We start from the raw sequence: 15,306 nt of genomic DNA, 5'->3' as shown, positions 1-15,306 counted from the left end.
ATCAAATATATAGTTGTTGAATTATCTTATAGTTCAGTTTATGAAGTACTACATTATCACTGGGAAATTAAGACAATTTAAAGTGTAACTGTTACTTACACACAAAGGGGTTTATTTAGTAAAGTGAGAGTTTTTAGAAGTGGAGATGTTGCCCATAGCAACCAATCAGATTCTAGCTATTATCTTCTAGAAGGTGCTAGTTAAATGTTAAGTAGAATCTGACTGGTTGCTATGGGCAACATCTCCACTTCTAAAAACTCTCACTTTAGTAAATATACCCCATTGGGTCTGAATTAGTAGCACAGTAATAGTAACATTGCAACATGCCAAGTGCATCCATACTTTCCAATTTCATCAGTTGTTTCAGTAGCACATATCTTAAGATAAGATCAACTTTAAATATAGCATATAGATATGTCTGGTGCAAAAAATCTGTCCATCATCATCATCTTAAACTTACAAGTTAGAACAGGTCAATGGACAGGCTAAAAGGAGTATCTAAAAGATTTGGGAAAAACAAAATGGAACACATGTCCAAGGGGTATGGTTAATTTGTGTTTTCATGCTGCCCTGACTATATATAACTTACACAGGTACACCTCTGACCTGTCACTCCAAGTGCAAGTAGGCACAAGTATAAGATAACCTCCACTTACAATACAGGTGCAGGTTTTGTGCATGCACAGTGAGATACATTTTATACAAGGTATATTTTTAATGTGGTGCAAATGAAGTTATGTCCACCTCAAAATCAGGCTCCAAGTAGGTAAAAATTGTTCTGAAGTAAAAATAACATTTATGATGAAACCCTAATGCTAAAACCCAGTGACATTAAAACTGAGGCAAAATGTGCATCACCATCTTTGGGGTCAATCCAATTGTCCTCGGTGCACTTGACTGCTTCCTGAACTAGTACAAAAGTGTTTGCAGTCCCATAGAGCTGGAAGCAAAACTGTGTGAATTCTGGCTCAGTGTGGGCGGCAAAGGGTGCAAGTTCAGGTGCCGTTGCCAGCATTTTAACTCTGTGACAACGGCAACTCGCACTCTTCGCGGTCAATTGGATTGACCCCATAGTGTACATTTGTAACTAAAGTATGAACAAAAAAGTTACAATTGTCCTGCACCTTACAAAATTGCTCACAAATAATGATATGCCAAATATGAAAATTTTGATTTTATTTGCATTTTAAAATTCAGACAGTGCGAGTCAATTACGATGCTTAAAAATGTGGCTGTGTAGAACATTTTTTATGTGCAATTGCACCTATTGTAACGCACTGTCACTGCGCATAAAGATCTTCATGCTCTGTAGAGCAATTTCATAGTCCATCTGTGCAGTCTTTCAGTATCATTGCACATTGTTTATTATGACTCAGATGCCAATAGTTGAAAAAGTGAAAAAGTCACCTTAAAGCACTGCCTACAGTCTCATTTTTCTCTCACAATGAATTGCTTGTTTGATAAACATTTATGTATTATTGAATGTATAGGATTAGGAAATTAGGACTAGATAACTTTAAACTGATTCTTGAATTCAACTGAATTCACAGATCACAAATGAATTTCCAAATTTGTATAAATTCACTTAAAATTTGCAGATAATAGGACCCTACTGGAAACTAAAGTCAATGGTTAGAAACATTTGTCAGAATGCTGTTGATAAGGTGGCAATTATCAAATGTATATTGAGCAAATGATCAGTTACATTCTCTTGTGGTCAAATCATATAAAGTTTGTACTGATTCAAAAATTGGAAAGGTATCATAGTGTTCATTGGGAGAAACATTGAAGGTCTGACAGTAAGAATGGCAGTTGTAAAAATATTAAATAACATCTTATTGGGCATCTAGCATTGTTGTCTTTGCTGATGGTGTTGTGGTTGATAATAATTAGTTAGAAATCATTATGGGACTGAAGTGGTGAGTAATGATAGTTGTGAAGACTTCAACGTCTTAGTTATTGTCACTTAATTTTTGTAATAATTCTATTGGAAACTAGCAAATAAGCCAGGGCTATGGCCTCAAACCATTACTGATAGAAGTACTAGCGGGAGATAAAAATAAAGCAGGACACAACCTACAGTTGAGCACTCAACCTGAACACGCATTTAACGCAAATTGCATCTTTAGAAATGATGCCTTTCAAGTTGTTTAAATCTGGGTAATTTCAAGAATTGATAGCTTGTGCAGAACAGAAATACTGTGCATGTATCTAGCAGGCATTATTTTTCCAACAAATCTTTTTATGCCAGCATAAACCCCCATAATTGTAACTCTCTCTACATTTCAACCACTGTGTTACATTGACTGATTGTTGCTGCTTCTGAGATTCTAGATTGCTAATATGAACTTGGAGGGGTGATTCAGTGATGGGATTTGTCTAATCAGAGGCTACTGAAGTCACTATCAATTTGCAAGCACAAAAGTTTACTGACTGTCAGTAAGGACATGATATATGCTCCTAGATTAATAAAAAATACACAATTAAATGAAAATTAAAGTTAACATTTGTCCCAGCTAAATAACTGTCCTATATGTTATAAAAATAAATAAATATACTGTACGCCAATAAATTTGTATAAATAAACTATTTTTAAGTGTAACTTTCTAGTGGTCGAAGTGAGAATTTTGAATTGGGGGCATGAAAAATTTAGCACTGTCATAAAGTAAAATTTAATAGTATTGTAGGTTATGGTCGTTGGCTAGTCTGTGCATGTGCATACCAGTTGCTGGTACACAGCAGTGTCTGGAAGGCTTCACTGAAACCAGAAAGGCTCCTCGGGATCCCAATTGCCAGCAATGGGGACCATATTGCTCTTGCCACATACAGATGGCATAAGCGGTCCAGTGACAAACAGCAGTAAGCTAAGCTTACCGCTGTTTGTTAAATACTGAAAGGGGTTAAAGGGGGTTAAAGCGAGGGTTAAAGGGGTTATGTCTCATTGTTAAATGAGGCCCATAGGATTCAATCACACACCAAGGCCACCACAAGAAATTCACAAGGAAATTCAAAGGCAGGAGACCTCTGAAAGGGCATGGTCATTGTCAGAATGAAACAAAATGGGCCCATTAGGGAACGAATGCTATGGGCCCACAACATGTGACACACCAAATGGCAGCGCACTGCTAAAGGTTAAGTAGTCATCCTGTGAAAGAGGAAACATCAGGCCATGCAATGTGAAACTATTGTCTAACAACTGAGCATAACAAGTGGCTACATATACATTACAACAGGCCTGCATATATTTATCAGACAGCTAGGAGCCATGGCCAAGTCCATGAGCCAGCAATTTTGGACAACATGAATACATATACTGTGCACAGTGCACCAACAAAAAAAAGAATAGTGGTAACCTACTGTACATGCAGGGCCGCAAGAATTATGGGTCCCCTGACATAATTTGGTCCTGGGCACCCTGTCCTTAGTCGATTAATTTAATTTCATTTTTTTAAATGTTAGTAACTGCATACAAGTCATCCCTTTGGGACTGTTCCTGCACACAGCAAGAATTACATTAAAAAAACATTGGGGCTGTTGCTGCACTAAACCAATATAATTTTAATGTGTATGACATTTGTAAAGTATCTATTATATAATCGGGCGCTGACATAATGGAGCAGATGACACTCGCACTCCATACACTACTGTCTATATGTGCCCAGTGTTGGACTGGAGCATGAAGGGCCCACTGGGGGAAAGCAGTGCCATGCTTTTGGTTGTGGGTGGTCAATTACCACAGGGATGGAGGCCAGCCCCTACAGTGGCTTGGACAGACATTAGAGACCATGTACTGTAACTGACCCTATAATAGAGTAAGAACGTAGTATTCGAGTGCACCTGACATTAGAGCAAGTGGTGGGACCATCAGGCACTGGGGCTCACTGGAGATTTCCCCTGTACCCCTGTGGGCAAGTCCAACCCTGTATGTGCCCTCTCCCCAAAATAGATAAATGTGTTAGCAGCATGTGCAATGGGTGCTTTGAGAGCCAAGCTCCCAAAACTTGGAGCAGCAATAGCTGGGCCTTTGCATCTGCTTCCAACCCTAACTATCAGCACATTCCAAAGTCACTTGCACTGTTTTTGGCCAGGTCTGCAGTGAGTACAGTGGATTAATTACTACCTTCTGCCTTAGGGCTATGAGAAACTGGTACAAGGTGATTTCACTGTACCAGACAGAGCTCCTAATTCCACCTACATAAATCCTGGGGTGTGCACACATACCCCATGTCAATTATCTGATTGTCCAGGGGTAAGGTTGGTAACTAATGCTCTGATTGGCTGGCAGTGGCAATGCAACTCAATATCTCTGCAATCAGGTAGTGACAAAATGAAAAAGCCATACACATACACAGAGATGGAGAAGATGTTGAAGAGGATGTGAAATTGGAAAATAAGCAGTGGGAGAAAATTGAAGGGGAGTAGGGGGAAAAGATAGAAAGTGGAGGAGAGGGAGAAGGGGGTAGAAAGAGAGGGAGAGAGAGAGAGACTGGGGAGGGAGCTATGGGAAAGTAGGGAAAGAGACAGGAATAAAACAGCAGCAATAGGCACAATAACTAGCAAGACTAAAGTATGATTACAGTACTTACTGCATATTAGGGAGATTTATCAGGTGGTTCGGAGGTTGTTCCATAGTCAGTACTTGATAGCAGATCCTGGAGGAACTTACGGTCGCTGCAGGTGTAATTCAATGTGTCGGGCAGCAGGGACATCTGAAGTTCAAGATCCGAGTGTGGGCCTTGAGTTTGTGTAGGCAAACCAACCTTCCTTATGTATATGTGGTGGGGGATTGTGAGCGTCGGTCAGTCTCCAGGTTCGGGGAGTAGGGGGCCAGTCCAGTTCTGTGTGTGGTTCTTCTGAAGTGTCATGGGAGCCAGGAGCAGCAGCTGCAGGAGTAAAGTGAGAGGAGAAGATCCAGAGACTACAGGCTTCAGCAGCAAGGACACGTTCAAGGGTCAGTGGAGACAGTAACCACTGTGGCTGGTATGAGTGGCAATCTGGCCACCCGAAACACCAGTTCAGAGGAAAGAGCAGACCTTCCTGTGTGAAATATCCACAAGCAGGTGGGCAATAGGAGCAGGGCTCCGGAGTGTGGCTGGGCGAGTCAAACACTCATGCAGCTGTCCCACTCGGTGTTCAAGCCACTCCCCCGCTGTGTGGTCCAATAAGAAAAACTTCTGGGACAGTGCAAATTGAGGTGCCGGTATGTCATACAGCTATATACTGGCACACTTTGAACAACGGTGTCAGACTGGTGTCAGTACATTGATAAATATGGGATAAATTATAAAAACAGTATTTTTTTAATATGTGCTTATAAATTACTAAAAATAAAATTACTTCACTATACTACCTAAAGAATGCACCATATGACATAAAAACTAAATATGGAAGTCATTAGGATTTACAAACTTTCTGGTTTACACACAAGTAGCAAAACTGAAATGTACTTCTTGTCACCAAAGGTATCAGTCATGAAAATATCCCATTGTTCATAACAAAGTATTGTACAGGTCTTTTGTGTGCCTGTGGTTTTCCTGATAAGGAAATGGGGTGTTCAAAAGCTGTTTAAATCACAATTTTGTGCATAAACATTAGGCAGTAGTATATGTTGAATTACTCTCACACAATAACATATAAACTGTACTGTATTTATTCTGTACGCAGCTTCTCTACAATGTACTGTAAGCAGTGGCGTCCCTACCCATGCCAACAAAAAGGGGGCATGACCTCACTGGCAGGGGGCGTGGCATCACAGCCAAACCCCCATTCTTATCAGTCGGGAGTGGGGGTGGTGGGGGGTGCCAGAGGTGCGGACTGCCCTGTGTGTGTCAGGAGTCAAGTGCTGCACTTAATGTTACAGTGCAGCACCCAGCTCCTGCAACTGAGGGGAAGTCAGCACCTTGCCGTCACTAAGGCCGGTGCTACCATCAGGCAACTTTAGGCAGCTGCCTAAGGGCACCGGCCACTGGAGGGCGCTGATGAGTCCACGAAAAAAATTTAATGGCATAATTCATGGCTGAGTGGCATATTATGAATTTGCGGCAGTGTTATGAGGTACATTAGGATTTTGATGCTCTGCTGTGTGTAATATTCTATACAGTATATTATGAATTTGGGCCACTGCTGTGTTGCATATTATTTAACTGGGGAGACTGATGCGTGGCATATTATGAACTGGAGGGAGCAGGGGCGGTTGATGAAATGTTGCCTAGGGCGCCTGGAAATCTTGCACCCGCCCTGGGCGTCACCCCTCGGCAGGTGACACCAGGTGCGACCCGCACCCCCTTTGTGATGCCACTGATTGTAAGTATTTTCCTTTCTTGGTAATGACATTATAGAAATTCTTTATTCAATATTTTATGATAGGAAATACTTATGAACAGTTGCTAAACTATATTTGTATAATTCACTGGAAAAATACATGTGCATATAGCATAGATATAACTACTGTATAAATACCTAGGCCCCATGTTACAGCAAATGTACCATCATCATACCTACAACAAAGTCTGCTCCATTTCCTATCAGTGTCCAACTGTAGAATAATTATTGTTGTAATATGTAATAGTAGTAACTGGCACATTAGATTGAATATTATTTACAGTAATTATATCCTCATCCCCCCACCCCCCTAAAAAAACAGTTATAAAGCTTCATTAATGGACAATCCTCCCTTTGCATCTGATGCCTGTAGTGGTCATTGTCAAAGTTACACCCTTGTAGTGGAGTAGATAAATCAATATATATGGGGTGTCAGTTCAGCCATGATATGAGATAGGAGTGAACACTGGAACAGAAATTGATGGCATAAGCAAATGCTGTTAGAGTCATTATTATTATTATTTTTATTATTATTACCAGTTATTTATATAGCGCGCACATATTCCGCAGCGCTTTACATAGAATATTTATCCATTCACATCAGTCCCTGCCCCAGTGGAGCTTACACTCTATGTTCCCTATCACATGCTCACTAGGGCTAATTTTTTTGTGTTGGGAGCCAATTAACCTACCAGTATGTTTTTGGAGTGTGGGAGGAAACTGGAGTACCCGGAGGAAACCCACACAAGCACAGGGAGAATATACAAACTCCACACAGGTAGGACCGTTTTGGGAATCAAACCCATGACCTCAGTGCTGTGAGGCAGTAATGTTAACCATTACACCATCTGTGCTGCCCAAGAGACCTGTGTGTGCTTGTATTCAGCGGACACAAATCAAGTTTTTCTGTACCACCAATATAGAAGCAATGCCCTGTGTATCCCAACTAATAATTTATTAAGGTGTACCTTACTACAGCTCTCTACTAAGATAAGGTTAAAACAACAGTTCCTTTTTGTTTTCAATACCTCTTTCTTAATAATTCTAAAAAACATGCATTTATTGTTTTATGTGGTACGGAACTTGCTGTAAAAGCTTTTTGGATATTTGTTATTGCTAGGGATTGAACTTTTATTTATTATTTGGTTACTATTGTGCCTAATCATTGATGTCTGCACTTTTGCTATTCACTGTGCAAAAAAAATAATGAATTAATTAATATGGCTCTCTATCATTGAAGTCATGCTATGATAATGACTTTACCCCATTAAAACTTCCTTTGCTGATATCCTATCACAGTGGTAATGGGGGTATTTTTACCTGGCATGCTCTCACATCAGACCCCAGTGCAGAGTCCATCAATCACTCTCTGGTGAATAAAAATGCAAAACTGTAGCTCCCATTTGAAGATGATATTAGCTAATGAGACCAAGCTCTGAAAAGCTAAGCTTTTCCAAGCTTGAAATTAACTGCAGTCCGTGATCATCATTGTGGGCTGCAGAATCCTGTATCACTTATGCTGGGCATACACTATACAATTTTCTGGCCGATCCACCTAATATCAGTGGATCACCCATATAATTTTACTGTGTTTGTGCCCGGCTGGTCCGAAAATAATGATCAGTTGGGCATGCCAAATCATCCAGCATGTCCATCAGATGCAATATTTTGTAAGTTAAAAGTCACCCACATTGGTCATTGTATTCACTGCCCAGCCAACAGAAGGACATTTCCCCTGTTACTTCACAGGGAAGGAATGAGGAATTGTCTCCTACCTTGGGGAGGAGTGCAGATATTGGGTGCCATATTGTACACTGTGGAATATCTCACAGGGTATGGACATGATATCTGCTGGGTGTCAAGCTATCAGATAAAATGCCTGTCAGTCTGACAAGCATTTTATCTGCCACTATATGCCCAGCAAAAACTAAACATAATAAATATTTTTGTGCCATTGTGGAGCTTTTGCTAGTATAAAGTGCAGGAATACTTAAATCAGACAGAATCTACAGTTTCCATGTAATCAAAGAGCAGATAAATTGGTCTTTTGAGTTAAATGAACCTGGTATTAAAGATGTTAGCTTCTTGCAGTTTAAATGTAATGAGATTGCTTTTAACATTAAACTTAACCCATATGTGCATAGACAAAAAAATGCTTGCTGTACAAAAATAAAAAAAATTCAGGAATTTATTTTTTTCTTACTACCAGGTGCATTAGAAGTAGTCTACCCATAGTGATTTTCCCTTGTTAGATTAAGATGGAAAACCATTATAGGATACAAATAAAGTTGACTACTCTTTTATTCTTATTGTTTTAAACATTAGCTCTAAATCTGCCAACTGTTTCTTCATGGCAGGGTCAGTTTGTCAGTAGTTGCCATCTGTGATTACATATGCTGGACACATATTTAGATAAAAGAATAATAAGGAAAGAAAATTAATCATGTATTCCTTATTTGTATATGTGATAACACCAACAAAAGTAGCAAAAAATAATTTAGAAAATGTGTTAATGGATTCCCACAGTCTATGCTTAAACAAGGTAACACCAACCAGTTATATAAGAGACATCTGCAGAGCAAAGTTTTATAATGCACAATGTTTAACTAGCTTATAATTATAATAACTTCATATATAACTTTCCTCTATTGGAACTTAAAGCTACAATACCATAAACAGCTAAGTTGTCCCTTCACCCTTTCCAGAGTCCCAAGGACTGCCCCATTTATCTTTTTACCTAGGCCTTTGTGGACTGCCATCACATTTGTATTACCTTCCTACTTCAACTACCTACTGGATCACCACATTTGCAGATCAAAGCAGATATTTACCATATCATTTTAGTGCATATTTAAATGATAGGTTGAGTTGAGTATTAACTGCAGAGCAGTGGTTTCTTTAATATTTATTCCATTCAAAGTTAATAAATAAAAGCTGCTGATGCTTTGATTAGAACACTGATATGCCACTAATATGGCTTTTAATGTGCTTCCAGTAGAATATCTTTGTCATCATCACTGGGCCCTACAGCAAGAGGGTTACCCCACTTTCTTTATGTTGCTTGCCTGTGTTTTACCAAATCCAATATAAAATACTTCTATTTACATAATCAACAAAGCTCTACCAACAAACAATTCTTCACTTGTCTCAAATAATCTCCCAACTAAACCTCTTTGCTCTGTGCAAGATCTGACTCACTCATCATTGTAAACCTGCTCCCCTACAAAGTCATAGGTCACTCAGAGTAATGCCCTCCCTCACGCAAGACTTTCTTCTACACCCCCAACCCTGTAAGTGTATCCGTAAAGTCAAGCCTATCCAATTTGTGAACCTCCCAATTAACCCCCATATGCTATTCTACCCAATTACCTCCCCTCTGCACAGCTTACAGAAAACTTAAATATTTTTTTCTTTCTACAGTCTGAGATACCAGACCAATATTGCTGCATGACTGGATCATATAGTCCATCAATAATTTGTTATCCTTACAGTCGAGTTGGACTAAAATGTATACAGCCAATCTTGTTTTAAAATGATTTAGTTCCTAATTGTAAAGCATAATGGAATATGCTGCACTATATGAATAAATACATTACTACAAACTAACTTATATATAAATGAATGCCTATTCTATGATGGTTGCATAATATGTATTAATAATACTCAAGTTGTACATTAAAAACACTCATCAAACTTTACTTGATCAAATAGAACAGAATCTATTAAATAAGAAAATCCATGTATTTCTTATACATACTGTATAAGGGGGAAAATTATGTTATTCCTCATATTTAGATGTCATTGCCTTTATTAATTTTGCTATACATTCCACTTTGGTGCAGTTTCAATCTATATCATACTGCTAGCTAGAGCAACCACATAAACAGATTGATCAAATTAATGCAATAGAAATTATTCTAAATTGGCAAAATATATCTGAATGGAAGACAAGCACCACAGAAACTGGAGCAAAATTGCATCTGTGTGCTGTAAATTAAAACATACATCTTATTTAATCCAGTTACTCATTTCAACTGCAGGAACCTGCCAGGACCAGGTAGTCTCCTACAATGCCATCTTTAGAATGTAATGGGCTGGGTGTTTCTACCATCTCTGTCTACCTCATAAGACCCTTATGTCATGTACATGCAGAATCCTCTTCAGTTTGTTCGCTGAAACCCATGGAATTGTACCTTAATCCATGCTTGCTATATTTGCTAGCTCATGACTATCTTTTTCACATTGTGCTTCAAATTAAGAAGTTCTCATCACACTGAAATTAATGAATAGTTGTATAGACCCACCATGGTTGACACTGTAAGAATTAAACTTATTCATATGGATGATGTGGATGCAAATTCAGCAGAGTAGTTGGAACTTCTAAAGTACAAACAACAAGGACATGATGAAGATAAGAAGGTTCACGTCTAAACATGAGCTGAAATCTCCAAAACTAGAGATGAGCGGTTTTGTTTTGAGAAAACTGAACACACCCAAACTTAGGGGTTTCGGGTAGAATCAAGTTCCAGTTTGGAATCACTTTGGAGTTCAAGTAGATCCAAGTCCTGACTCAGGTCTTCTCACAATTTGGAACTCAGGTTTAAAAATGTATCTTGTGTGTTTTAGATTGCATTTAAGTCACTCCCTTGTGATTTCATGTGCTGTGAGATGGTCAAAATTGACTGGAAATAACTGGAACTGATGTTACTAATAACTAAACTGTTGATGTTACTAATTCTAAAGGAACAAAAACAGGTCCAAATGACATGATTTTTCTATTTTTATAAACTTTTAAAGAAATCCAAAACCAAATCAGAACCAAAACAGTTGTGGGTGGTTTTGCCAAAAATAAAACACCATGATGATTTAGAATCAAAATCAAAACACGGGGGGGTCTGCACACATCTATTTCCAAACCACACCAGCAAAAACACTATTATTAATTAAATAGCATTGTAATTAAATTATATCATACAACTATAGCAAGATGGAAATTACTATTTGACCAGAGAAGATCCTAGTTTAGAAGACGATCTGATTTTATGTTAAACTAATAAGAGAAGACACATCAATTTACAAAATCAATCATAAAGGAATATTCTAAATTTAAATTAGATTATTCATTTTAAAAAATGATAACTTGTAAGATACCAGCCCTACATAAAAAGTGCAATAATAATTGGGATGTAAATGTAAGTTTCTATTTGAATTACTGTGATATTTTTCAAGTATAGAAATAGAAAGATGATGATATCTGTCAAAAGTATAAGGTAAACTCATTTATTCTTGTATAAACTTTATATCAAATGAAAGTAATAATAACTTAAAAAAATATCTAAAATACTTATATTGCTAAAGTGTCCTGATAAACTCTTAACCAAAACTGAATGCACTTAGAATTATTGCATACATTTGGAAACAGCTTAATGTTCCATGCAAGTCACATTGCAAATTTTAGTGACCCTAAATATTTTTTTATAGTTGCACTTCATCACTTCCTAATTTGTCATCCGTGTGCAAAATTTGATAGGTATACTGTAGAAGTACATTACTTTAATCATCCTTCCCCAAACATTCTACATATAGTACCATTGCACAATATTAAAAGAATATACCCTTGCAGGGAGACCACACAAATTAAAAAATGACATTGTGCTTATCAAGATTATACTGTTGCATATTTAATTTTGCTGACTTGCTACATATGAGTAATTGTTGAGTTCATTTAAGTAAGAGTGAAATGGATGTTTTAGCAAAGCAAAATATCTGAAGTTCTTTCAGTATATAGTCCTGCTGTCATTTGATATTAATCAATAACCTTTTTAGTGAGATTGGAGTGCTGGCATTTTTACACTTGCTGAGTCAGTGTAAGACTAATATTTAAATGTTTCTTATACTGAATTATCTTAATAGAGAGATGAAATCAATATCTTGTCGCTTGGCATGAAATCTGACTTATTTATAACATTTTTAATATAGGAAAAAATGCCACATTTTATTTACTTTAAGATAACATAAAGTAGTGTTACAAATTTAACACAATACAGTATTCTGGTAGAAAGTTTTTGTAGTGCACTGTAGCTTATTTTGGCCAGAATCTCCTCATTGCAGAGGTTACTGTAACTTTGATGTGATTTATTTTTTAAATAGTGTAGAACTGGTCATTAGTGGAGGAACATACAAAAAATTTAACAGTTCTCGTATACTAATATTTTTTCTCTTCATCCAGCTTATTTACTCAAATGCTCAATTGATCAGCAGTAGCCCTGATGTGTCTAACTTGATACCAGCATGGCGTGTTATCTTATTGATCTATTTTTATGCATTTCCCTGACCTGTATCACCATTATACCATTTCTTAGAAACATATCCATGCCTCTATGCTTGTGAATTGATTTTTTTATTATGCTGACTTCAATCTATATGGGCACTTGTTGATGCGTGTACTAATAGTTTGCTTTCCATTTAAAATAAAAAGTGATGGTATATTGTTTGTTATGATTTACTATATAGTAATAAATAAACTTTATTAAATACATTTGCTAGTCTGTTCTGAAGTTTAAAATCACAACTCAACTTTATTAAATGGTGAGTTAATTTTAGTCCAATTTTAAACAATTTTAAGTACAGTATTTGCAAAAAGTGCTAAATGTGGTGGGACATTACCATACAATAAAGTGCTACCAGATATAGAAGAAAACCTTGCAGGAAGATGCATTAATTTTTTTCGAATGAATGACAATTAAAGTTGAGTTGGAACAAATTGCTGTATTCAATTTTAGCTACCAGGTCAGCATTGGATATCAGAGATTTAGTAAAAGCACGGATCTTGCTTTAGCTCTAGTCAGGTCTCTAAAGCTCCCATTGTGTAACCCCAAATTTTTCGAGGCATCACTTTGATGCAGCCGCAGCTATTGATAGCACAAGGCGCTGCTGTCCCATAAGCCACCAGGGCAGTGATGTCATCTTGGAGACTGTATGGAGTGATCAGAAAAGCTGGCAATCAGGGGTGGAGGGAGAAAAGTGCCTGACAAGCCATTACATCCAATAGAAGCTGCAGAAAGGCAGACAAGGCAAGCCACAGAGAGACAGGCTGCAGCATGTGTGACTTATGGTTCCATGCAGAGAGGATGCTGATGACTCTGGTAAAGAGTATGCTGTACCGAGCTTATGGGGCAGGAGGTGTAACAGTTGGTGAAATAAAACCATTTATATACACATATTCATCTATTTTCTTTTGTGAAATGGACATTGTTTCTACAACTTTTATCAGCTATGCAACACTGATATCCAAGGCTTCAATTTTGTTTATTCACTTTGACAGTTCCAATATGCACACAAAGATTCAAACATGATCTATGTTACCACAGTTCAAGCTTTTTTTTACTTAGATCAGACGACCTTCAACTATTAAAAAGGCATTCATTTAGATCTAGCAGTGCATAGTGTGAAAACAGGGTTTATGTGAATACCCAGTTATTCAGTAGGTCTCTAGGATTATTGGAAGAGATAGTTAAGTTTATTACCATATTGTATTTGGGTGTAAAAGTTGTTTATCATTATATTAGCCTTAGTAGAAAAGTTAGACATTATTGTGATATTGCATTTTCCTTATTGTAAATTTATTGTGAATGTTGGATTACTTTTTAATTTATCCATATCATACTGCGGAATCGGTAAGATTTACCACCGAACCCATGCCTGGTGGTTGAAATCCCGACAGCGGCATCCCGGCAGAGGAGGAAATCCTGATCGTCCTAAGGTAAGTATTGACTAACCTATTTCTACCCCCTAACCCTAACTCTCCCTTAAGGGTGCCTAACCCTAACCTTCCCCCCCAGTGCCTAACCCTAATCCCCCCTCTAAGTGCCTAAACCTAACCCCCCCTTCCCTGCTACCTAAACCTAAGTCCCCTGGGGGTGCCTAACCCTAAGTCCCCTGTGGGGTGCCTAACGCTATCCCCCCCTTTCCCCTAGCCTAAACCTAACCTCCCGTGGGGAGTGCCTAACTCTAAGTCCCCCCCAGGAACCCTAAACCTAACCCTCCCCCCCACGGCTATCCGCACTCGGCACCCGGCGTCCCTTCAATCAGGATGCCGGACGTCGGGCTCCCGGCATATGTCTGACAGGCGTGGGCATATTGACGCCTGTCATTAGACCTTTGCCAGGATATCACAGACATACTGCTGCCCCATTCCAATATATGGGAGCAGTAAAAAGAAATATCCACATTTTTTGTATTGTAACCTGGTTGTTTATTTACTGTGCCTAGAGGGAGAACCCATGCATCTCTGCTATGCTGTGGAGACAGGAGGAAGCAAAAGTACCGCCAAAGACAGTACCAGGTCAGAAGTAGAATCCCAAGATCCCTGATGCAGCAACATCAGGCCTGTATTATATAAAACACTATAAAATTGTATACATATATTTGGGAGATGACCCCATAAACACAATTTTTTGATAACTTAGTTAAGCTTAGAACTTATTGATAACAGATCCCTGATAAAATGTATAAAATGATAATTAGGACTGTCTGAAAGTCCACATTAATTGATTGCAGTCTACAGCTTGCAAAAAGTCAAGGTGTGTATTCACCAGATGACTTATGCAAGGCATACACGGCCAGATAAAATGTCTGTCAGACCGACAGACATTTTATCTGGCTGCCTGCCAGCCGCAGAAGTCGCCGGCATAGACTGTGAGGTTTCTCTCACAATGTATCAGCCCAACATCAGTGCTCCGTCTCCGGGGGAGGAGACATTTCCCTGTTCCTTCCGTAGGAAGAAACACAGGAAACGTCTGTCTGTTGGCCGCGGCTGGGCATACACTGCCCGATGCGGCCGACAGTTTCCTGGGAAATATCACATCGGAGGGGCATGCTGGACAATCCAGCATGCCCAGCGAAGCAATATTTAACCCTCGGTCGCCCCCACACATGCTACAATTATCGGGGCAATCCACCGTTATAAGGCGGATCGCCCCGATA

Source organism: Taudactylus pleione, unplaced genomic scaffold (genome assembly GCF_031769625.1).
Source record: "Taudactylus pleione unplaced genomic scaffold, aTauple2 ptg000127l, whole genome shotgun sequence".
In the NCBI taxonomy this organism is placed as follows: domain Eukaryota; kingdom Metazoa; phylum Chordata; class Amphibia; order Anura; family Myobatrachidae; genus Taudactylus; species Taudactylus pleione.
Note: the sequence above shows the minus strand (reverse complement) of the source record.